This window comes from Papio anubis, chromosome 12, assembly GCF_008728515.1.
Source record: "Papio anubis isolate 15944 chromosome 12, Panubis1.0, whole genome shotgun sequence".
Lineage (NCBI taxonomy): Eukaryota > Metazoa > Chordata > Mammalia > Primates > Cercopithecidae > Papio > Papio anubis.
In genome coordinates, this window is record NC_044987.1 from 41,653,237 (window position 1) to 41,678,883 (window position 25,647).

Sequence of the window (25,647 nt, forward strand, 5' to 3'; positions counted from 1 at the left end):
ATGCGATAGAAAAGAAAAACCCAATTTTGTGGGAGAAATTCAAGCGGGTGCAGAAATTTGCACAAGTAATGAGGAGCCAAATGTTAATCACTAAGACAATGGGAAAATGCCTCCAGGGCATGTCAGAGGCCTTCAAAGCAGCCCCTCCCATCACAGGCTTCCTGGAGGCCTAGGAAGCAAAAATGGTTTTGTGGGCTGGGCCCAGGGTCCCTCTGCTCTGTGTAGCCTCAGGACATGGTGCCCTGCCTCCCAGCTGCTTCAGCGCCAGCCATGGCTAAAAGGGGCCAACATACAGCTCAGGCCATCGCTTCAGAGGGTGCAAGCCTCAAGCATTGGCAGCTTATATGTGGTGCTGGGCCTGTGGATGCACAGAAGTCAAGAACTGAGGTTTGGAATCCTCCGCCTAGATTTCAGAGGATGTATGGAAATGCCTGGATGTCCAGGCATTTCTGGTCAACACATAGGTAGCAGATTAGTAGCTGATATGCTATGGATCTAGCTAGAGCAGTTCAGAAGGAAAATGTGGGGTTGGAGCCCCTACACAGACTACCCACTGGGGCACTGCCTAGTGGAACTGTGAGAAGAGGGCCACCGTACTCCAAACCCCAGAATGGCAGATCCACCAACAGCTTGCACTGTGCACCTGGAAAAGCTGCAGACACAATGTCAGCCCATGAAAGCAGCCAGATGGGAGGCTGTACCCTGCAAAACCACAGGAGTGGAGCTACCCAAGGCCATGGGAGCCCACCTCTTGTATCAGCATGACCTGGATGTGGGACATGGAGTCAAAGAAGATCATTTTGGAACTTTAAGGTTTAATGACTGCCCTATTGGATTTTGGACTTGCATGCGGCCCACAGCCCCTATGTTTTGGCCAATTTTTCCCATTTGGAATGGGTATATTTACCCAATACCTGTACCCCTATTGTATCTGGGAAGTAACTAACTTGCTTTTGATTTTACAGGCTCATAGGTGAAGGGACTTGCCTTGTCTCAGATGAGACTTTGGACTGTGGACTTTTGAGTTAATTCTGAAATGAATTAAGATTTTGGGGGACTGTCAGGAATGCACGACTGGTTTTGAAATGTAGGGACATGAGATTTGGGAGGAGCCAGGGACACAATAATATGATTTCGCTATATCCCCACCCAGATCTCACCTTGAATTGTAATAATCCCTGCGTGTCAAGGGTGGGACCAGGTGGAGATAACTGAATCACGGGTGCGGTTTCCCCCATATTGTTCTCTTGGTAGTGAATAAGTTTCATGGGATCTGATGGTTTTATAAATGAGAGTTTTCCTGCACAAGCCTCTAGCCTGCTGCTATGTAAGACATGACTTTGCTCCTCATTTGCCTTCCACCATGATTGTGAGACCTCCCCAGCCATGTGGAACTGTGAGTTAATTAAACTTCTTTCCTTTGTAAATTACCGAGTTTCAGTTACATCTTTATTAGCAGCATGAGAACAGACTAATACAAGGAGTTTTCTCTGAACTGCTTTTAATAACTTACATTTTGCCTAAAAAGTTGTGCTTTTAGGAAAGAATACAATTTGAAAATGCTCAAACTGAAAATGCTCTGCTCCATGGAACCAAGGGAACCCAGGCCTTGGGGCCAGTGAATCACGTTACTCATTTTGGTGAGCGTTCTCTTTGTCCAAAGACATTGCATTATTGGGAAGCACCAGGAGAAAGCTCATAGTCCATCCTTTCCAAGTACCCATGGTCTGTCTTTGGCAGGGCACTGATTCCTACAAGTGTGTGAGCCACTCCAGGGCCTACCACAGGACTACATATAGTTGGTTCCCAACAAATATTTGTTGGTTGAATGCATGCATTCATGAACCTTGCATTTCAGGACAATGAAGGTATCTTTTCTTCCCTGTGTTTAGACCCAACAACTGCTAAATGGCAACTTTTTTAGAAAGATTCTTGACCAATTCATTTTGGCAGCAGCTGCTATTACAGCTTTGTCCAAATCTTTTATTTGCATTTCAGGAAATAAAGTATTTCCCAGCCTGACATCTCTTAAAGTTTTTTTTTTTTTTTCTTTTTTCTTTTTCCCTGCAGAGAGGTATGCATCAGCTACTAATCTCAGCACATTTCCATTTCCTTCCAGGCTCATCTGCTCATCATTTTCTATTCATAAAACTTGCTTGATTCTAATCTTTCCTATCAGCAGGAACTAAACACCTCCTCAAAGTTTCTTTAGCACAATGGTGATTACCACCCATGTGCTCACTCCCCTTTTCAAACAGATGGGTCCAATCTATGTGCTCACATGTGGGCCGTTAAGAAATTTCTGCCATGAACCAAGATGTGACATCATATTAGCCGCAGGTCTAAATCCCTCTGCACTATTTCACAACTCCCTTGACATCAAGGCCTTAGTCGATATACTATTCCACATTCTCCTCTCCATGAAACAGAATCCACCAGATATAAATTACAACAGAAAGTATATATTGGTAGCTTCCCTTCTATTTCATAGTGCTGGACTTCATGCTTTAAGTTACTTTTGTCTTGGCAGATTCTCATGCTTTAGCTCCATTGATGATGCTATTTGGATTTAAGCACTAACTCTTCCACCAGGCACCAGATTTTTGGCTTTTCTTTCCACAGTAAAGGCTTAATGCAAAAATAAGGACACGGCTCTAATTACTAGCTGAGCAAACACTGCTTTCTCCTCTCAGCAATTCAACAGGGATTTCCAGGCGATTTAGCAGGTAATTTAACACCTTGCCTACCTAAATATATGAATTTTAAATAGATCAACTTACAGAAATTAGGCTCATGTGTATGTATAATATAGACTAAGGTAGAGATCATGAACTGGTGGCCCAGAGATAATGCTTTCTTTTTTTGGCCCATACAGTGTATTGTAAAAATTTCTGCCAACATTTAAAATGAGAGAGATTTCATATAAAAATTCAAATTCCTAGCTTCGCCTAAAAAATAAAAAAAAATACTGGCCCACCAGTCTCTACTGTGTCCCTAACACTACCACAATGTCAGTTATCATTCATCATCACGGTTGTGCAGAAGCTTTTCTTAGAATAGAAAAGTACTTCTCACTACTCATGTTCCTATAAAAAATGGTTATAAAATATAAATGGGGAACACTGCATATTTAGACAAATGAAGAGACTATGTTTCTTACTGTAAATGAAAAACATTTAATATGTGTGCTACAGATATCACTCATTTATGATGCTTCTGTGGGCATTTGTGTTTGTAACCCTTGGTTCGAGGTCTTGATAACAATCTCTCTGCAATGACAGTATGTACACTTTAATGTATGGTAAAGATAAAACTGTAACTCTTGGAAGAGACCATTCAGAGCAGCAGAGTTGCACATTCATCATTCCTTCTCTAGGTATTATGATTTCAGATACTATAGTTTTAGAAGAATCAAAAGAAATTAGAATAAAAAATTAAGACATCTTTATCTATATCATAGTTTAGAACAGAAATATGAGTCATCTTGGACAATTCTCTTGTTCCTCCCAACATCTCATCAGTCATTGACTAGGGCCATAGCTGGCTGTGAATTAGATATTGGCAGTCTCTTAGTCGCTTTCTATTGCTTATAACATAATAGCTGAAACTGGGCAATTTATAAAGAAAGGAAACTCATTTCTTACAGTTAGAGAGGCTGAGAAGTCCAAGGTTGAGGGATGCATCTGGTAGGAGTCTTCTTCCTGGTGGGGACTCTGGAGAGTCATGAGGCGGTGCAGGGCATCACACAGGAAGGGGGCTGAATGTACTAACTTGCTAGCTCAGGTCTCTCTTCCTCTTATAAAGCCCACAGTTCCCCTGTTATGTAAACCCATTACTCTACTAACCCAATAAATCCATTCATAGGAGAGCCCTCATGATCCAATCATCTCTTCAAGGTCCTGTCACCCAATACTGCCACATTGGGGATTAAACTTCAACATGAGTTTTGAAGGAAGCAAATACTCAAGTCATAGCAAGCTGCCCTTCTCAGGGCACATGTGGCCCTGTGCCTGGATGCACAGCTTGGCAACAATGAACGTGGGCTGGATTCAGTGCCCTGGGGCCCACTTGGCCAGGTGTCCCTGCATACGGCACAACCTACACAATATAACAATGCCCCTAAAGTGCTACTTCTTAAATGTCAGTTATATTTCTTGGCACCTTCTCTACCATTGGTGTCAAGCTCTCATCATCTCCTTCCTAAACCACTGCATCTGTCTTCAAGTTGGTCTCCCTGACTCCAATATTGCCTCACCCAATGCCATTCTCTAGAAGACTGAAATTCTAAGCATATCAATCTCCTGCTGAAAGGTCTTTACTGGCTCCTTATTGCTTACAGCAGATTTCATAAACGGTGTCATGGAGAACACCAAGCCTACAAGGTGCTCCCCTTAAAAGAGTGGCCAGGATCCTAGAAGTTTGAAGGACATTATAAACCCCTCTTGGAGCTTTACAATGTGCATTACTGGAGTAAAGACCAAGGGAGTCTAAGCAAAAGAAACTGCTTAACCATTTAAACCAGTGTTTCTGAAACATATCTGATGGCAGAATTCTGAGTGGTGTAGGTCTGATAGTTCAAGGAACATACTTTAAGAAGTGCTTAATTACAGGATTAAGTCCATACTCTTCAGTATTAATATACAAGATCCTGTAGTATTGATACCATCTATCCACTGTGCTATTCTTAGCCTCCAGTGTCTATCCCCCCTACACCTAGAGTTTTAATCACACAATCAGATCAATTAATTCAACATAAATTTACCGTGCCTGCAGTGTGCAGTGTTTTAGATGCTGGGTGTCTTAGTCTGATTTGTGTTGCTGTAACAGAATATCTGAGACTAGGAAATTGATAAACAATAGAAGTTTATTTCGCTCACAGTTCTGGAGCCTGGGAAGTCCAACATAAAGGTGCCATCAAGTGGCCAGGACCTTCTTGCTGCATCATTTCATGGCGGAAGGTGGAAGGGCAAGAGCAAGAGAGGAAGAAGGCATAGCTTATCCTTTTTATCCAGAACCCACTCCTGAGATAAGAGCTTCAATCCATCCATGGAGGCACAGCCCTCTAACCTAATCACCTCTTAAAAGTTCTACCTCTTGACATGGTTGCATTGTGGATTGTTTCCAACACATAAACTTTCGGGGACATATCCAAACCACAGCACTAGGTAAACAGTGGTAAAGCAATATGGGCTCCTTTCCCTCAGGGAGCTCACAGTCCATTTGTTCTCCCAACATGGAGCACGTACTTCCAAGGCCCTTGCTGCTTTGATTGGGGTTCCCATTGCATGGAATCTCCCTTACTCCCTATTCTTGTAGTTCTTACAAAATCCTCTGAGGCCTGCTGTACTGTCTGTCCCTTTATGATGCCTTCTCAGAGACCACATTCAGATAGAATTATTCCTTTGTATGTTTCACTTGACTTTGTTCAGATGCTAACATGTCCCCAATTCCATATCTAATTGTTACATATCTGTCTTCTTTCACACCCTTGCCTTCAGTTAGCTTGGAAGCTCTCTGGGGGATAAGACAATGCCATATCATCCATTGTACTGGCAGCATCCAGCACATGTCCTGACACATAACAGATGCCGAACTAATATCAGTTCCTTTTGGTTTTCATAAGAGGCATCAGGAACAAGGCCTTGCATTGGTGAAGAAATTATCCTGTTTTGTTTTCTCACTTCTAATAGCATGTTATTTTAATTTTGAGTTGGATCTTTGATTGTTAATAAATTAGGTAGATATCCTGTTGGTTGGAAACAAACATTATTCATTATCCTATTAACAGAGCTATTAAACTCTTGTATTCATCACACAACAGGTAGTATTTGTTCTTTACACATAATAAAATTCAAGTCTGTGGGGAAATGGGTCTCAGGATACAGCTACTAAAACAGAAAGATGGTTCATCTTGGATAAAGTATTTTAATTACTTCCACAAGACGAAAGGGAGTACATGTAAATTTTAAATAAAGATCAACTCAGTAGACTTAAATAGATTCAAACAGATAAATTCAAGGTGAATACTGTAATTAATAACTAATATTTAGGAAGTATTTTCATGTATGTGTATTCAGCACATTTATTATACATATATTTATAGTCACCAGTTCTTGCTTTCCAGGAGAATGTGAGACACACATATTTAGTCCCAGGTCTAAATGAAGTTCCTCTTCTGTGTTCCTTCAGAATTTATGCTCATTTCCATCAAATCACCTATGCGCCTGTATTTTAACCATTCTGTCTGTCTCTCCAAAAAGTATGTATGTGGCCAGGTATGGTAGTTCATGCCTGTAACCCCAGCAATTTGTGAGGCGGTGGTAGGAGGATTGCCTGAACCCAGGAGTTCAAGATCAGCTTGGGTAACATGGTGAGAGTTCGTCTCTACGAAAATTTAAAAATTAACCAGACATGGTGGTGTACACCTCTGGTCCCAGTTACTAGGGAGGCTAAGGTGGAAGGATTGCTTGAGCACTGGAGGTACAGGGTGCAGTGGGCCATGATATGTGCCACTGCACTCCAGCCTGGGTGACAGAGTGAGACTGTCTCAAAATATATATATATATCTCTGAGTTCTCTGAGGGCAGACGTTGTGTCTTTCATTTTTCTATTCCTGGTGCCTAGGGCAGGATAAGTAAAGGAAATATATGGAAGAGGTAAATTGCCAAAGACAGAAAAACTCAGACATGAAAAATATTAGCAGAGAAATAACTCAATGTATCCAGAAAGTGAAACCAATCACAAATATAAAATGCAAAACTGACCAATCAAATGAAAAGTCTGGAAATGTTACTACTGTAGTAAAGAGTGTTTAAATAAAATCACATGGGTGTTCTAATATCTCTTTCATTATAAATTCTTGAAAATTTGAAATGCTTTTTAAGCACTTACATGATTTTTAAAATCCACTTTCCCTGAGATAAGGGGAAAAAGCAATTATCTTTTGACCATGAAATCACATGGATTCAGAAATCCAATAATTTAAGAGAATTAATACTCTCCTAAAATAATAATTTTTTTAAAGCCTAAAACTTCCACTCCACTCCCAGTTAACATTCATCTGCTTAACTTCCATTTAAAGACTCCAATCATTCTTCACTTTTGCTTTTCAACAGGGGACGCAGACAGCTAAGGAAGAATGTTCTCATCATTCCGCCCCAGGCAGCCCCTATCATGAGGTCTAAGTAACGTGAAAAAAGTGGCTGGTGAACTTTCTGCAGATGTCAAAAGCCAAATAGATTAAATGTGTTAAATAATGAAAGATAAAGGAGAGTCACACTGCCTCCAGAGTCAATGAAAAATGTATAACTCAGTTGTGTATCTGTAAATTCTAGAAATAGTCTTTTTGCCCAGCCAAAAGCATTGAAAAGGTATTTCAAAAGAAAGACTTTCAATAAGTACTCAGCTGTTTTGCTGAGTGAAAGTAGAATACAAGTAGTTTTTACAGATGATGATTTATAATCTTGGACATTACTCTCAGAGTGTTATTATCATGATCAAAGTTAACTCCCTACTAGAAGCTAAATTAATTCAGGCTGGAGTCATCCTTGTGCTTAATGGATACATCCTCACCATTCATTTAGTGGAGCGGGGCATGACATTGCCAAGATAGTTGTACTTTCTCCCAAAACTTTCTCAGAAGATCAGGCCCACGAGTACCTATGTGTGAAAGGTCTTGAGATTTCTGGTGGACAGCACTGGAGAAAAGTGAGCAATGAATAATGAATGTCTCTTTGTAAGAACTTTATTTAGTTGGGAGCCAAAGCTGTTTCTATTTTATGGCAAAAGCATTTTGGGAGAAATATTCCCAAACCACGTTTCAGAGTATGTGAAAGGCAGCAGAGATTGCCAAGCATGTGTGCAGTTTAACACCACAGTGCACACTCACGGAAGGTTATTTGCTCCAACTGTCCTGAAAAATCTCATTCTACACTTAACATGTAACTTTGTGAATAAACACCTTTCTTTTCCTTCTGGTTTTGTCAAAAGAGTATGTCAGGGATTCTAATATCCAGCCAAACTAGGAAGAAATAATTCACCGAAATACAGAGAGAATGTTCTGGGAAGTCTTGCCATATAACAGTAAGAGGAATCAGTTTATGAAACTTCCAAACTGATTAGATTTTTGCTACATTAAAAATTCCATCAGAAAGCTTACAATAAAAATGATTCTTGAATAGGCTTTAAGGCAATAGGGATATCTATTGATCATAAAGAGTTATCTGTTTGCATGCTTCAATGGATAAGATCATTACCATAACATGCAGGCTCACAGTCTTCCCTGGAAATCTCCAGAAATTACAAAAAACAAAAAGATTGCATGAGGTATCAGGTCATTGCATCACCAGCAGCTGAAGGCTACTTGGCAAAGATGTATGGCTGTTGTCCAAGTTCTGCTCCCTTTGGTTTTGCAATCAGATAATCAGAGTCCTAAGACATATCACTGCAATCCAGGAAAGGCTTAGTGTGAGACCCATCTGTCCTCTTATGCCTCTTATGTAGCTTCGCCTTAGACAGACTTAGGATCCCTAGGTTGGCCCAGTTCTCAGTGCTCTATCTTGGTGCTTTTGAGTTTGTGGGTCTGCTGCCAGGGTAATTTATTATTGAAAGCTATAGAATGACAGGGACTCATCATATTGTAAGTCTTCAGTCACAACAATAATATTGAGGCCCCTTTGTTCATACTACTTCCAAGTACTTTAGTATCTGTGATCACATTTGATTTTCCCAACAACTTGACTAGGAAAGTTGGTTAAGCAATATTAACCCCACTTGATAACGGATGAAAAATCCAGCAAGATCAAAAGCTTTGCCCAGAGTCACTCAGTTCATAGGTGACAGCATAGCGATACAAGATTCAACATTTTGTGAAATCCAGGTGGATAACACAACAAAATGGACATACACTTCCAGGAAAAAATAACTAAACATATTTGTTGCATAAGTGGGGAAGTAGCATGTCTTCATCAAAGACTTGTATTGTTTATATCAGAGTACTCTGAATTCACTATTTCTGATCTGTACTATGTATTATGTGTTCAGTAATCACTCCTTGAGGACCCGCAATGTAAAAGCACCGTGAGAGAGAGATGATGATGAACAAAAACATGGTCCTTGCCCCACAGGAGCTTCCCATCTGGAGGAGATGACAGCCATGATTACAAATCACAAAGGGATGCGGAAGTGAGACAAAGCTCTGTATGCAGACTGTGTGCAAAAGTAGTCAGGCTACAAATTCCCAATGGGATCATCAATGCTTTGGTACCATTTTAAATGTTACTCTAGTATCTTGGGGAACCTGGTGTTTTAAATAAATGCCCTTTACTTTTGGGGAATTAAACGTCCCCACAGTAAAAATCTATACTATTGAGTTCTCTTCTCATAAGGTGATTACGGAATTCTTCCTCATAAAATTGGATGTTTTAAATCTATCTGGAGTGATGATATATTTGTATTATTTCAGAGGGCTTCCTAGAGGATTTCTCAATGTCCTGTTTAACCTTAAGACCGTTACTTCTCACGAAATGCTATAGAAGAAAAGATCACAGGTTTTACACATCCTTTTGAAATGTAAGAAGTAAAGGTTTATAAGGTTTATAGGAGAGTAAGTTTATTTGTCCTAATTCTCCCTACCCACTCTGATGCCCTGTCTCAATGTGAACAATGAAAAATCAGTAGCTCTATTTGTTTCTGGTATCTTTTTTGAAACGAGCAGGGAGCCAGATTCTGTGAGGCCTGATTCCAAGGGAGGAGGAATGAGGTTTCTTGATAACACGGTTACACAACTGAACAATTCTTGACAGTGTATGGCTCCTGGGATCCATTATGTGAGTAATACGTTTTCTGAACTAAAACAAAGTTCATTCTTCCCAAATTACAGTAATTAATTCCACTGAATTAAAAAAAAAAAAAACTAACTGAAATACATGGAAAATTCTGACTGCTTATTTTTAGTAATTCTATGTAAAAATTAAACAAGGTTGATTCTTATCTAATGACGATGTCATCAATTTTTGTAATCCACATGACTTTATTGTGTGTTTCTTTATGAATATTCTCTCTCTCTCACACACACACACACAAACACATACACACATACACATACACAGTGATGTGTATATATACACACACCATTTAACTGTGGTTTAGGAAGATGCTCTGGGTGAGATTTTTAACCTGTCTTTGAATTGCTGTAGATAGGGATTAGGATCCAATTACTTGCATCTGACACCACCACTTTATAATAGAACAAAATTCTCTTTGCTATTCCTTAGATTTTAAGCACCATGGCTACCCACAGAGTCCCTGATCATAAGGAAAGGATCCCAGATGAATGGAAATCAAAGACAAAAATCAAGGGCTGGTATATCCTCCGTTACACAGTGTAACCAGCAGACCAGGCAGATTACTTGAAATTCCAATTTCTTTCCCCTCTGCTGAGAGTACACTTCATCTTCTGCTTCTCCAAACATTTTGAATTGTGACTGAGGATTCTATGAGATATTACTGTTTCAGTCTTCTGAAAGTTGCAATTAAATACACTCTAAATAGATGTCACCTTGCCACCTTTTTGGAAAGGTATAAGAGAAAAAAAATTAGCCATCAAAGGAAAATAATTCATAGTTAAGGCTCTTTCTTCTCCCTTAACCACATTCCGTTGTGTCTTCATGGCAACAAATGTCTGTAATCAGACTCTGGTTCCAGTTTTTTAAAGACATCAGTGAGATGGGAAGGGGTGGGAGGATCATATCTCTTTTTACAAATGTAAAAGGAAAAAAAAAAAAGACCACCCTAGAAGTAAATGAATTTGCACCTGGGAGATCTTTTAAATAAATGAATCAAATTCTCACTTTATTGCCCAGATACTAGGAATCTTTCCTTTTCAAAAGAGTATAGGTGTTGCTATATTTATGACTTTCTTCCTAAAGATGAAATTTCTACAGTATCAGTGGCTAAATGAAGCCTGAGAACTTCCTGGAGAAATGGAAAGGACAATGCTAATGGCCTGGGGTTCACAGAGAAGGTATAGATCCCTTACAACCAATTTATTTTCCTAGCAGTCATGTGTGGGTCTGATCAGACACCTCAAGGGTCAATTGCCATTACTTTTATTTTTCATTACTTAACAATTCTGTCCCCAAATGTCATTCTTCTACTCAACTTCATTCTTTTGCAGTATAATTAGGTTCTACTGAATCAATGGAAATCATTTTCATGGTTATCTGAACATGGTTAGCGGTCTGAGGTAAGGAATTATGGCTTGCTCTGCACAGGTGCACATTTGGGCTTGGTGAGCATCTTGGAAAGCTGGGGTCAGGAATGTCATTATCCTCATCATTTCCCAAAGCTGGTAGGCTGTGGCTTACCTGAACTTGAACCCTCTGCTGGTGACTCTCAAATGGCAGCTCCAGATATAAAATGTCTGGGTCAGCACAACAGTTTGGTTGCCAATAATGAGACTTCTCTATGATCTGAAAGAGTAACTCAGCTCCCAACTAGGAACTGTGCAGAAGCTCAAGAAGGATTAGACAATGCCTTCAAAGAGCCGTCTTCACAAGAGTGGAGAGTAAGAGAAAAACATTGCTTCTGGATCAGACAGGTTTGCCATAAGAATGCTGGTTTTTCCATTGCTTCTGAGCTGCACAACCTTGGGCAAATATAAATTATGTCTCAATATCCATATTTGTTACATGGGAATAGTAATATCTACCTCACAGAGATTTTACTAGAATTAAATGAAATAACATGTTAATTATTCCACAAACATCTATAGAGAACCCATTACTTTCCAGATACTAGGTTAAGCACTAGAGGTACAAACATAAATGACCCTCCACCTCTGTCTTCTAAGGGCTTTGAATCTAGTATGTAATAGTCCAACACAGTGCTTTACGTATCGCCAATGTAGGTTTTAAATGCAGGTTTATGGTTTTACTAAATCATTGTAAATAAATTTTTCTTTAAAATTGTTAACATGCTCATGGAAATAGAGCACTAACTGCTGTCATTAATTTCTATCTATCTATCTATCTATCTATCTATCTATCTATCTATCTATGCTCATCCATCCATCCTTCTAGTCATTCATTTGTGAATAGTTTGTATGTATCAGCTTAACACATTTACAGCTGGATGGAACAAAGAATTTAGTATTCAGTAGACACCTGGAATGACTAAAGATTTGAGAGCAAAAGCTGTATAAGTAATGATTTTTATGACACTAGCCTCATGGAATGGTCTTAATGCAAATGACATTGTCCGAAGACAGTGAGCGCCTCTTCCAGGAAAGACCCTTATGTGAACTGCCATGATTATTCTCTGAAAACTCCAATTCAGTATTGCAATCATGAAAATGGCTATGATTAGCCCCCTAGTGACCTAAGAGTGTTAATGCTACTTCCCAAAGTGTCACGCAAACAATCAAGAAGAGCATTGGTGCTGGAAAAATCAGGCTTGTCATTCAGCACAAGGTGGTTTCAGATATGCATGCCCTAAGTCAGACAAGACATGCTCAAACTCCACTGGGAGTTCCTGCTGGGAGGTGTTCTAGAATCCTCTTTGCCTGTTTATTATCACATTTAATTAGCCACCAAATTCTGTTAATTCTACCACCTAGATCTATCTAAAATCTATCATCTCTTCTCCATCTCCTACCTTAGTTCAGATCCCCATTCATTCTTACCTAGATCTGAGCTATAGCCTCCTGACCGGTCTCCTTTTATCTGATCTTCCTCTATTCATAAGCCATGCTCCTTTTTGCAGGCTCAGGGATCATTTTTTAAATCAAATATGATAATTTGTTTGTCACTATTTTCAGTATGATCTCCCAGCAAACATGCACGCTGTGCCTACTCTTCCTGTCTCTGTAGTTTTGTTACACACACACCTTGTTCCTTCTCTCTGAAATATATACATTGTTCCTGTTTCTTCCTGACTACCTGGCAAATGTCTACTTTTCTTTTTCTTCATTTTTGAGTACTTACAGTGTTCCAAGCAAATAAGAGCATTGCTTTTTTAAAAAAAATTAATTGACTTTATTTTCTAGTGCATTATTATTATAATAACCAAGCAACATTATTTCATTTAACTTCCAGAGTAAATGTTACTTAGACTTTAGGGTTCAGTTAAAATGCCATTATATTGTGATTTTTAAAAATCCTACTGCCCTGAACAAGGTCAGCCTCTGCTTCTTCTAGTGCTTACCAGCCTTTGGAACAGACGTCTATGTAATCCCTTCTCTACACATCTTGTGCTTGTTTGCTGGACTAGCAACAGAAAGAACTTGCTGTATTCTTAGTATCTAAGCCAGTGCTGGATACACATTACTAACTCAAACATGTGGCATCCCACTGACACAGGTGACACAAACTGAACCACAGCTTGCTTCTCTCTCCCTTCCAGAGATAATCCTTCTTCCAGAAGAAGCAGGTAGACTCCCATACTCAGGATCTGGTTATTAAGAATTCTTACCATAATTAAACCATTAATGTACTCCTCTGTATTAAAACATCAGATACTCAGAGAGTGCTTTGGAGGCTGGAAAACCTCATGTAACTTCCAAAGGTGCCGATTTATCACAAGAGAGTTATTGGGGACCCAGAACTTCCTGGCATATTAGGTAGTAGCACATATTAAACAGATGCTTTGCAGCAAAGGAAAGTATACTTAAAAGCACTGCTCTGTTAATTGAATATCAGACTAAAGCTCCTAATTAACATTAGAAAACCTTCAAAAATGGACATAAAGAATATCAAGAAGCATTTATATACCCCCAAACAATCATCTCTATTGTGAGGATTCCCAAATCTGTACCTATAGCTTCAGTTTCCTGCACAAGATTTCATCCCATATATCTAAGGTCTCAATAGGAAGTTTCACTTTTTTGCCTCTCTTGCATTTAAAACATAACGTGCCAAACTCAACTCATATCTTCTCTCTCAAGTCACATTGGCCTTTCAACCCAGGGACCACCATGCTTTCATTTACTTAAGCTTATAGAGCTGTGGGCTCTACCCTCTCTGTCTCATACTGATGATTCTTCTCAGAAGACTGCTGTCCATCTCTTCACGTATGTTTCAATTGCTCTCCCCTAGACCTGGACCCTACAATTTGATAACTAAGTCACAATCTCATATCTGGTATTCAAGCCTCAAGTCTTTTCCTCATCTAGGACATTGTACACATGGTGCTAAAACAATGTATCATTTTGTAGATAAACGACCACCAAGACTACCAAATTCTATCACAGCCTTGCCTCATATTACCTATTCAAATTAATTTCCTAAATTTTCATGTACAAGTCTTTGGCTAGTAACACCAGAATGTGCCCAGTTCACTTGAGTCTTCCCCCAAACCTTCCAGAATGTAGACTTGTTTTACTCATGTGTTAGATGGTTACTGAGCTTGTTTCTTCCAGTGGCTTCCAGTTGAATTTACACTCTCTAACAAGGCACACATAGCCTGCTGACATCCAGCCTTGTGCCTCAGTCTTTGCTACCCTTGTGTCCCACTGTCCCTGTCTCCCCTACTCCACATCTTCCCTCTTCTCTAGGCTCTAGTCAGCTACTTACCCCTCAGCAAGCCTGCGTTCTTACGTCTGGAATACCCTGTGTGGTGAAGTTTTTTCCTGGGTCTAACTTCCAACGTTTTTTAACATCAAACTCAGTGGTTATCCCACAGGGAAGTGGTCCTTCATGACTTTTCCACCGTCCAAGTCAAGCACTCCTGCTCTGTGATCTCTCCCAAAGCACTTATCAAACTGTCCCTTGGAAGACAGGGGTGGAGGGTCATTTGTGTTTGTATCCCCAGTGCTTAACCTCTAGGGCTTAATCTAGTATCTGGAAAGTAATGGGTTCTCTATAAATGTTTGTTGAATAATTAACATGTTATTTCATGTAATTTTAGTAAAATCTCTGCGAGGCAGATATTGCTATTCCCATGTAACAAATATGGACATTGAGACATAATTGAAATTTGCCCAAGGGTTGTACAGCTCAGAAGCAATGGAGAAACCAGGATTCTCATGGCAAACCCATCTGATCCAAAAGCAATGTTTTTCTCTTATTCTCTACTGTTGTGATGATGGCTTGACGGTATAAGCAATATCTTATTCATCTTTGTGTCCCTAGCCACAGAGCAGGCATTCAAAATATGCTTACAGGATTAATGAGTAGGTGAGTGAGTGAGTAATGGATGGAAAAAATTCCTGTTCAAACCTCATCCTACTTCCAGGGGCACTGATTGTTATTTCGCTTCTAGAAGCTTCTCCTCTATGTCTCAAATTTTATTATTTTATTTTGATCTTTCTGTAAATAGATTCTAATAGCATTCAGTCACTCGCTGTATTATAATTAAATTACACATTGTCTTTACTCATGTTTGCTTCCTCACTCCTTAAACCTTTCTGACAATGCTACCGGTACCTAGAATAATAAACAATTAGTAAATTGATATGAGTAAATTAGTAAATTAAATGAATACAAAAATATATCCCCTGATGGCAAAAATAAAACCAGTGCAAAAACCAAAACAGAAATTAGAAGACAGAGTAAATCTGAGGAAGGTGACAGGAAACTATAGGCAATTGGAATTTATGATCTATAACTGAATATGAAACTCTGAACAATTAAAATCATTCATTCAACAAACATTTATTAAGCAATTTTTATGGGTTGCCATTAGGCTAGGTACTGGAATTATGGCACAATATAATTTATTAAGGAGACCAAAGCACCTCCCTTAAATTATTCAACAACAACAACAACAACAACAACAAACAAACTGTTGTATTACAAATATAAAGAGAGGATACAGATGAAGGCACAACCAACTGTGCCCTTGGCGGGTCTTCTGACTGCCCTAAGGTTTTTTTTCCCCCCAAGAGAATGAACCTAAGGCCTCACAGAAATCATTCAGCCACCAGAGAGTAAGACACTATCATTATCCTAGACTTGAGATGACATGAAAGCCATTTGCTATGCATAGGTCACCAAGAAAAAGTAAGAGTAGAACCTGGATCAGGTGAAAGATGCTGCCACTCCTTGTTTAAGTGCATGTTTTAATGTATCTCTGTGGTCTTCAGTGAGAGCTGAACATCTATAAGATGAAATTGAAAGTTGGGTGCTGTAGATATAGGCCCGTATTTATCAACAAGGGCAGTATTGAATATTTGGGGTCATATAATTTTGTTGTGGGGGCTGTCCTGTAGGATGGCTGGCAGCATCCTTTTCTCTACCCACTAGGTGCCTGCTCTTTGCTATTGTGACAACCAAAAACTGTCTCCAGGCATTTCCAAACGTCCCCTGGGGGTAAAACTGACACCAATAATGAACAAATGATCTATTCAAGGCTTCAAAAATATTTACAGGTTTGGGAGTAACTGGAAAGCAGAACATCAATGAACTTCCTTACATACATTTACATATTCAACAGCAAAATGCCAAGTTTTAGAAGGAGGATAAAGAGTGTTGGACTGAAGGACATTCTAATGGCACCACAAATACTGTGAAATATTTTGCTTCAATAAAATGCAAGTTGGTGGGTGAGGGGGTGGGTGATAGGGAAGACAACTCAAAACCAAATCTGACTTAGCACCCAATTTCATAAAGAAGGATCAACTATCATGGAAAGAACCTGTTCTGCTCATTTTAAAGAAATTGCTTTAGTTCTTAGGCATAAGAAGACCTATGATAAAGGCAGGAAGATGAAAAAAATATTTTTAAGAACTACATGATTAAAAATAGTCTTTTTTGAGATTTGAATGGATTATTCTTAAGACATAAATGGGTATTTTTTCAGAAATTCCTAGAAATAATGATTGTGGAACTAAGCAGAATTTTGACACATGTTAAAAAATACATTAATAAACAGGTTTGAAAACTTCTAGGAATCCCACCTGGAGACTGGGGTTGGATGAACAAAATTTTCCTCTAGCACAAATTCCAAAGCAGGCAAACATACATTTTATAAGGAGCATCATCAACTTCACGGTAACTTAAATTCTGTATAAACCACTAGACTTGGAGTTAAGATAAAAAGGACAATGGTCCTGTTCCTTTCCTTGCTACATCAGCCTTGGATTGGATCCCTCTAAAGCTCATGTCCTCACCTTCCAAATAGAAAAATAATGTCAACCTCATGGAGCTGTAAATGTGATAATGTACATAAAAGTAACTCTAAAACTCTAAAACTCAGAGTTTATATATCAAAATTTTGATATATTAATTTTTCTTTTTGAGACAGGATCTCACTCTATCTCTCAGACTGAAGTACAGTGGTGTCATCATGGCTCACGGCAGGCTCGAACTCCTGGGCTCAAGCGATCCTCCCCCATCAGCCTTCTGAGTAGCTAGGATTAAGGCATGAGCCACCACGACTGGCTAATTTTTAAAGGTTTTTGTAGAGATGGGGTCTCAGTAGGTTGCCAGGGCTGGTCTCCAGGCCTCAAGTGATTCTCCCACCTCGGCCTCTGAGCATAGATTCTGAGCATGGAATTTACTAAGATTTCTAGAGTAGTCTTGTAGTCTCAAGAGTATTCAGATTAAATGGATGTTAAAAAAATTTTTTTTTAATTGAATTTTGACTTAACTTTTTAAAGTAGTATGACCACCTGATCCTTCCATTCACTACCTACCATACCTACCATTATCATGTTACGGTTTCCTTTTTTAAAATTTCAGTCTGGGGGCCAGGTGCAGTGGCTCACACCTATAATCCCAGCACTTTGGGAGGCCGAGGCCAGCGGATCATGAGGTCAGGAGATCGAGACCATCCTGGCTAACATGGTGAACCCCCATCTCCAAGAAATACAAAAAATTAGCCGAGCTTGGTGGCGGGCGCCTGTAGTCCCAGCTACTCGGGAGGCTGAGGCAGGAGAATAGCGTGAACCCAGGAGGCGGAGCTTGCAGTGAGCCAAGATCACGCCACTGCACTCCAGCCTGGGTGACAGAGCGAGACTCCATCTAAAAAAAAAAGAAAAAAAAATTCAGTCTAGCGTCCATTTGTAGTTATAAGTGTGATGACTGGGTTTTCACACATAGGAGAGATGTGTCTCCCTCAAATCTTATTACCCATCTGACATGAAAAAAATATTAATAAAATTTCAGTCTGTTTTCCTGCATGTAACCACAGCAATAATAACAATGACATTTATCAAGTGCTCTGCGTTTGTCAGCCAGTTTGTTTGCAAGCACACAACTGAGAAAGCAGCGCTGGCACCTTGTCCTCTACCAGGATGATCAAGTGCACCAGTAGCAGAGTCGGGAAAAAACAAGTTTATATCTGGAAACAAACAAATAGAACAAATCACCCTACCTTCAGGACAAGCAAAGCTTTGGGCCCCTTTCTGTGAATTGTGATTCTCAACAGAAACAACGTAACCCCTGTGTAGTGAGCTGAATGATGACCCCAAAGATATCAAATCCTAATCGCTGGAACCTGTAAATCTCACCTAATTTGAAAAAGGGGTCTTTGCAAATGCGATTAAGTTAAGGATCTTGAGATGAGGAGATCATCCTGGATTAACCTGGTGGGCCATAGACGACATCACTAATGTCCTTGTAAAGGAGACACAGGGAGATGAGGTTACACTCGGAGGAGGAAGAAACAGAGATTAGAGGGATGTGGCCACAAGTCAGGATGCTGACAGCCACTTGAAGCTCCAAGAACCAAGGATTCTTCCCCAGAACCTCCAGAGGGTGCCTGGCCCTGCTGACACCTTCATTTCAGCCGAGTGAAATTGATGTTGATCTTCCTGAAATTGATGTTGAACTTCCAGCCTCTAAAACTGTGAGAGAATAAATTCCTGTTGTTTTAAGCCAACAAGCTTGTGGTAATTTGTTTTATAGCAGCCCCAGAGAACAAATATGTCGATTTTTTAAAAAACAAGAAAACACTAAAACCGGGACTGTGTCTTTTATTCCAGCAGTCCAGTTCTGCTGAAGTCTAAACTTCTTTGCAAACAATGCAAGCAAAAACATCTTTGTCTCTTGGTGCTATTGACTGCTTTTTTAACATAGCTATTTACATATTATTTAGATACATTTTAGTCACAGGGCACACACAATTTCCTCTTGTCTTTCATTTATCTGTTGTAAACAAAGGCACACTGCCTGTGGGGTAGCCCTGCTCCACAAGGAGTAGTTTTTTTTAAACGAAACAAAACAAAACAGAAAACAAATTCTAACTATTTAGAACTCCTCTTAATAATATGGACAACTTGTTTTTTAGTATTAGTTAAGGTCAAACATTGATGATTTGATGATTTCAAAAAGAGCCTCCGAGAATCCTTAGATTTCTAATGAAGATGGTATCTGAGATGAGAAGTTCTAGACCACCACAGCAATGTAAAACCACTCCCTGGGAGGTGTCAGAGACCCAGTTGTTCAGTACACCTGTGCAGAGGCACGGGAGTGCCGCCACTGTCCAGCATGCTGTCTCAAAGGCGGCTGGAGAACGCTGAGAAGAACAGCAACGGAGAAGTGTAAGCATAAAAATAAAAAGCAGCCAAGGAAAAGGAGCTGGGGAGGCCAGCCTCAGTGGCAGCATGGCAAACGGCAACAGGGGTCGCAAGCTGCAGGCTGAGAGAAGACTGGAGCCTGCAGGTAAGCACATGGAAAGTGCAGCCTGTCACTTTAAAGACAAAGATCACTCTAAGGCATGTTAGGAAAACATAAAGAACCCTGCACGAGATGAACACTGGAGACATTAAAGGATGCCAGCCACTGCTCCTTAGGCAGTGCGTGCTGCCCATGGTCTATGCCAGTTCTGCAGCCCTACCATGCCACCCACACCTGACTGATGATGATGCTTAGTGCTGGTCCTCCTGTCTGTTTCACCAGGCCAGACTGCATTTTCTATTTTATATAATTTTTAAGTACAAATTAATTAAAAATAAAAGGTTACCTACCAGGTCTTCCTCTCAGATACTCTCATTTCATACCACGTTTTTTTAAGCATTTATTACAGTTCTGACTAAATAATTATTTATGTCACTTTTACTTAATGTCTGTCTTCCCCGACAGGCTGTATCTCCCATGAGGTTGGTGGCAATGTCTGTCTCAAACACCGTGTATATTCAGTCTCCTAACCAGTGACCCTTGGCACTCAATATATTTCTAAAAATGAGTCTTTGATTATCCAGTTTGTTCTGTGAGGGCACCAGGTATCAGAAAGAAGCCAAATTGCTAAAAATCAATATGCTGAAATAAACAATATATAAAACAACCAGTTTGCCAGAAGCTAATTTGCCAAAAATCAATGTGCTAAATTTACCAAAACATTGTTTTCTTGTAGCTGTTTATGAAGTTAATCGAAATTCACAGTAGATTGAGTGGTTTTAAAAGCTTTTGAATATTTTAGGGAAGCTTTAGATGCCAATTTTTTCATTTTGTCATAAGAGCAGTATTTTAGTAAATGATCATTTCATTGAGATTTAAGAATCCTAGGGAGATTTAGACTTCTATTGAATAGATTTAACACTAAGGTAAATGTGATAGTGTCCTGTTCTCCTGAGTAATCCCATCCTTATTTCCTTTCCATTGCTTTGGACAGTTTTTGCTTTTCATGTTGAATCTGTCGGCCCACTGCTACCGAGTTGACCAATCCCACTTAATACATGTCCCAGATACTAGATAATAACAAATTAGCTTACCGTTTGGCATAGGATGATTTTGGCCATTTCAGATTTCTTTAGCTGTTTTAAAGGTCATTTTTTATTATTTTTGAGTTTAACCATTCTTTAACTTTCAACCAGAGTGACTTAGTCATAATTTGGTGCTTCTGGCAACATGTTAAATTATATCATGTCACATGAGAAGGGGTCGTTTCGAGCATCTGAGTATCTTTCCATCCTCTGAATGTCATTTAAACTATTTTGAATTGTAGGCATTTTATCATTCTTTTCCTAACCATTCAAAGAGCATATCAGCTTAAAATTTGTATTTCTAAAACTTAGTAACCACAATTTCACCATTTCCCATTGACATGGTTGTTCTATGTCTTTTCTCAGCAAATTCATATTTATGATGAATATATGGGATACCTGAAATTGCAACTGTTGACTATAAATATGCTTTTCTGAATATTAAACATATAATACAAAAATTAAACCACTTCTACCCATAGTTTTTAAGAAGTTGACTATTCCTTGAAATGCTTCTATAAATATAGAAAAGGAAAACTCTGCAGTAGAACTTTCTAGAAGTCGTCATAGCTATTAAAACAATTCCATCTTATAGTTGATCTTTTAGTAAAGTTTTTTAATTTTATATTTTTGTTGGTATATAATAGATGTACATGTTTTCAGGGGACATGTCCTAATTTAATATACTTATATTATTTGTAAAGACCAAATCAGTGTAATTGGGATATCCATCACCTTAAATAATTATTTTTTCCTTAGTAAATTTGATGAAGCAACTTAGAAAGCAGCATTATTTGAGTGATTGATTAAATAAGCTTTTAAATGATAAATTTTAAAAAGTTAAAAAAAAATAAACTGTCTACTTGTAGAGGGATAATGGAGACATGGAAAGTCTCTCCAGTATGGCACCCTGACAAGGCTTTTGCAATTATTCTACTCTTGGCTCAATAGAAAAGGAGTCTCTATATAAAGAGGATTATAGCAGAGAAAGGATGTCTAATTCAAAGGAAAATAGAACCGCTCTTTATCAGCCGATGTTAGTATGCTTCTAAGAAGCTTGCCTAGGACTTTTATAAATCTCAACTGCATCTGAGGCAACAGCTTATAGAAAGCAAACGGTCATTTAAGGTGTCTTTTAAGATGCTAGACTTCTACATCCATAGAATCGGTTAAAAAAAAAAACTTTTTAAGTAACAAGATCCTTTTTCTTTTTTTTCTTCTATTAGGTAATTGAAAGCGGGTATTTAATTGACACCATCATGCTGGGAGCTGTGTTTATAGAAAGCGGATGCCTAGGGATAGGAAAAGTCAAGCTGAACGTTACACTTTGATGAGGTAGCTGGGAGATGGATTTTTCTGTCTGAGACCCAAGCTTGAACCTGAAGAAGATTTTCACAGTTGAACTGTCACAATTTTTAATGTCTGTGGGCAAAGGTCTTAGGTTCTGATGTGATTCATGTCAGATGTCAGTGGAGCTGTGAGTGTTTTTCCTCGCTGGCCCTCAGCATTCAGTCCCCCATATTTAAGAAGGGGCCCATTTCTTAGGAACAACTGGCAATGGGATAATATCTCACAGTTTTAACAAGGTTGTGAGATTATATTGGGTGATTTCTCACTACCTGCTCCCGATTTTCCTTTTGATGGGTAGCTTAACAGATATGGTGAATTTTATAAATTTCTTTTCTAACATTAGTCAATTGGATTTAGGGTTTTTTTTTTTTTTCCACTCTTGTGTGTTTCTCATTGTATTCAGGTGAGTGTTTTGGTTTGCTCCTGAACTTCTCCTATTGCTGTGAGAGAAGCTATAGCTGGCAAATGGCCAGAATTAAAATAGATATTATAATATAGTTGCTTCTTAATTACTCAATGTGAATTAACCATGCCACTGTAATTTTATTCCCATCTTGTGGTCTCCTGCTCCTCTGGCTTTGGACCATTTAATGGTGTGTACTTTAGGAAATCAAAACAATCTTTATGCTAGGTAAATCTATGGCAAAAGTTTGAAGCAAAATTTAAACAGTTTTAGCAAGAGCTGCTGTTATCCCTGCCCATTTCTAGTGGGGGTAATTAATTCAACATTTAATACACACGAATACTTGTGACTGTGTATTTAACATACCCAAATCATCTTCATCATTAGACTTAGTTTACTTAAATGGAAGGGATAAACTGCATAGCACAAAACCAGATTTAGCTAGATTGTTGTAGTGCTAAAATGACTTGGAGGTCTAGAAAGCAGCATTATTTTAGTAATTGATTGACTATGAAATTGACTCTAAAAATGTCCATCAAATCTTGCAGCTCCTCCTATCAACAGGTGAATTCTATTTCCCTATCCTCTGAATCTGGGATGGCTTAGTAACTTGCTTTGACCAGTAAAATACAGTCTAAATGACATGGTGCAAGTCCAGATCCTGAGCCTCAAGAGGTTTTGTAGTTTCTGCTCTTGCTGCACTTGGAAACCTGAAACTACTATGCGGCCAAGCTAAAGTTCCTCTATCACAATGGAACTCAATAAATACCTGATGATTGGTAATGTGGTTTGGCTGCATCCCCACCCAAATCTCATCTTGAACTCCCACGTGTTGTGGGAGGTACCTGGTGGGAGGTACTTGAATCATGGGTGCTGGTCTTTCCCATGCTGTTCTCATGGAGGAGAACCAAGTGCCATAGCCTGCCAACTGCCAGACATGTGAGTGGGTCTATCCTAGATCGTCAGTTGGCCCTCTCACCAGTTCACCACAGTTTCTTGAAAAATCCCAGCAGAGATCAGCTGAGCCAGCTCAGACAAGAATAACAAAACCCACCAACAACCCACCCACAACATTGTGAGCTAAATAAAATGGTGTTGTTTTAACCCACCATGTTTTGTTAAACAGCAATAGTAAGTAATACAGTTGGTTTTGTATTTTATAACTTTGAATCTCTAAGAGCAGCCTCTATCACAATGGAACTCAATAAATACCTGATGATTGGTAATGTGGTTTGGCTGCATCCCCACCCAAATCTCATCTTGAACTCCCACGTGTTGTGGGAGGTACCTGGTGGGAGGTACTTGAATCATGGGTGCTGGTCTTTCCCATGCTGTTCTCATGATAGTAAGTCTCATGGGATTTGATGGTTTTAAAAAGGGGAGTTTCCCGGCACAAGCTCCCTTCTCTTGTCTGCCACCACATAAGATGTGCCTTTCACCTTCTGCCATGATAGTTAGGCCTCCCCAGTCACATGAAACTGTAAGTCCAATAAATCTCCTTCTTTTGTAAATCACCCAGTCTTGAGTATGTTTTTATCAACAGTGTGTAAACGGACTAATACAGTAAATTGGTACCAAGAGTGGAGCCCTGCTGAAAAGATACCTGAAAATGTGGAAGTGACTTTGGAACTGGCTAACAGGCAGAGGTTGGAACAGTTTGGAGGTCTCAGAAGAAGACAGGAAAATATGGGAAAGTTTGGAACTTCCTAGAGACTTGTTAAATGCCTTTGACCAAAATGTTGATAATGATATGGACAATGAAATCCAGGCTCAAGTGGTCTGAGATGGAGATGAGGAACTTGTTGGGAACTGGAGCAAAGGTGACTCTTGTTATGTTTTAGCAAAGAGTCTGGTGGAATTTTGCCCCCTGCCCTAAAGATATGTGGAATTGAACTTGAGAGAGATGATTTAGGGTATCTGGTAGACAAAATTACTAAGCAGCAAAGCATTCAAGAGGTGACTTGGGTGCTGTTAAAGGCATTCAGTTTTATAAGGGAAACAGCATAAAAGTTTGGAAAATTTGCAGCCTGACAATGCAATAGAAAAGAAAATCCCATTTTCTGAGGAGAAATTCAAGCCATCTGCAGAAATTTGCATAAGCAATAAGGAGCTGAATGTTAATCCCCAAGATAATGAGGAAAATGTGTCCAGGGCATGTCAGAGGTCTTCAAGGCAGTCCCTCCCATCACAGGCCTAGAGACCTAGGAGGAAAAGATGGTTTCCTAGGCCATGCCCAGGGTCCCCATGCTGTGTGCAGCCTAGGGACTAGGTATCTTGCATCCCAGCCACCTCAGCCATAGCTGAAATGGGCCAACGTAGAGCTCAGACCATGGCTTCAGAGGGTGCAAGCCCCAAGTCTTAGCAGCTTCCACGTGGTATTGAGCCTGGGAGTGCACAGAAGTGAATAACTGAGGTTTAGGAACATCCACTTAGATTTCAGAAGATATATAGAAATGGCTGGGTGTCCAGGCAGAAGTTTGCTGCAGGGGTGGGGCTCTCATGAAGAGTCTCTGCCAGGGCAGTGTGAAAGGGAAATGTGGGGTCAGAGTCCCCACCCAGAGTCCCTACTGGGGTACCACCTAGTGGAGCTGTGAGAAGAAGGCCACTGTTCTCCCGGCTCCAGAATGGTAGATCCACTGACAGCTTGCACTGTATGCCTGGAAAAGCTGCAGACACTCAATGCCAGCCCATAAAAGCAGCTTGGAGGGAGGCTGTACCCTGCAAAGCCACAGAGGCAGAGCTGTCCAGGGCCATGGGAGCTCACCCCTTGTATCAGTGTGACCTGGATGTGAGACATGGAATCAAAGGAGATCATTTTGGAGCTTTAAGATTTGACTGCCCCGCTGGATTTTGGACTTGCATGGGGCCTGTAGCCCCTTTGTTTTGGCCAATTTCTCCCATTTGGAATGGCTGTATTTACCCAAATGCCTATACCACCATTATATCTAGAAAGCAACTAACCCTTTTTTTGATTTTACAGGCTCATAGCTGGAAGGGATTTGCTTTGTTTCAGATGAGACCTTCGACTTTGGACTTTTGAGTTAATGCTGAAATGAGTTAAGACTTTGGGGGACTGTTGAGAAGGCATGATTGGTTTTGAAATGTGAGATTTGGGAGGGGCCAGGGGTAGAATGATATGGTTTGGCTGTATCCCCACCCAAATCTCATATTGAATTCCCACGTGTTGTGGGAGGGACCCAGTGGGAGGTACTTAAATCATGGAGGTGGGTTTTTCCTGTGCTGTTCTTGTGAT

The 25,647-nt window shown here is 39.7% G+C and overlaps 1 protein-coding gene and 1 pseudogene across 5 annotated transcripts in view; one reads left to right on the top strand and one right to left on the bottom strand.

Moving 5' to 3' along the window:
* Positions 1-25,647, bottom strand: part of FAT3 (FAT atypical cadherin 3) — a 703,955-nt gene that overhangs the window by 158,226 nt on the left and 520,082 nt on the right. The gene's annotated exons all lie outside the window — the stretch shown is intronic.
* On the top strand, positions 17,994-18,078 carry LOC116269937 (annotated as a pseudogene).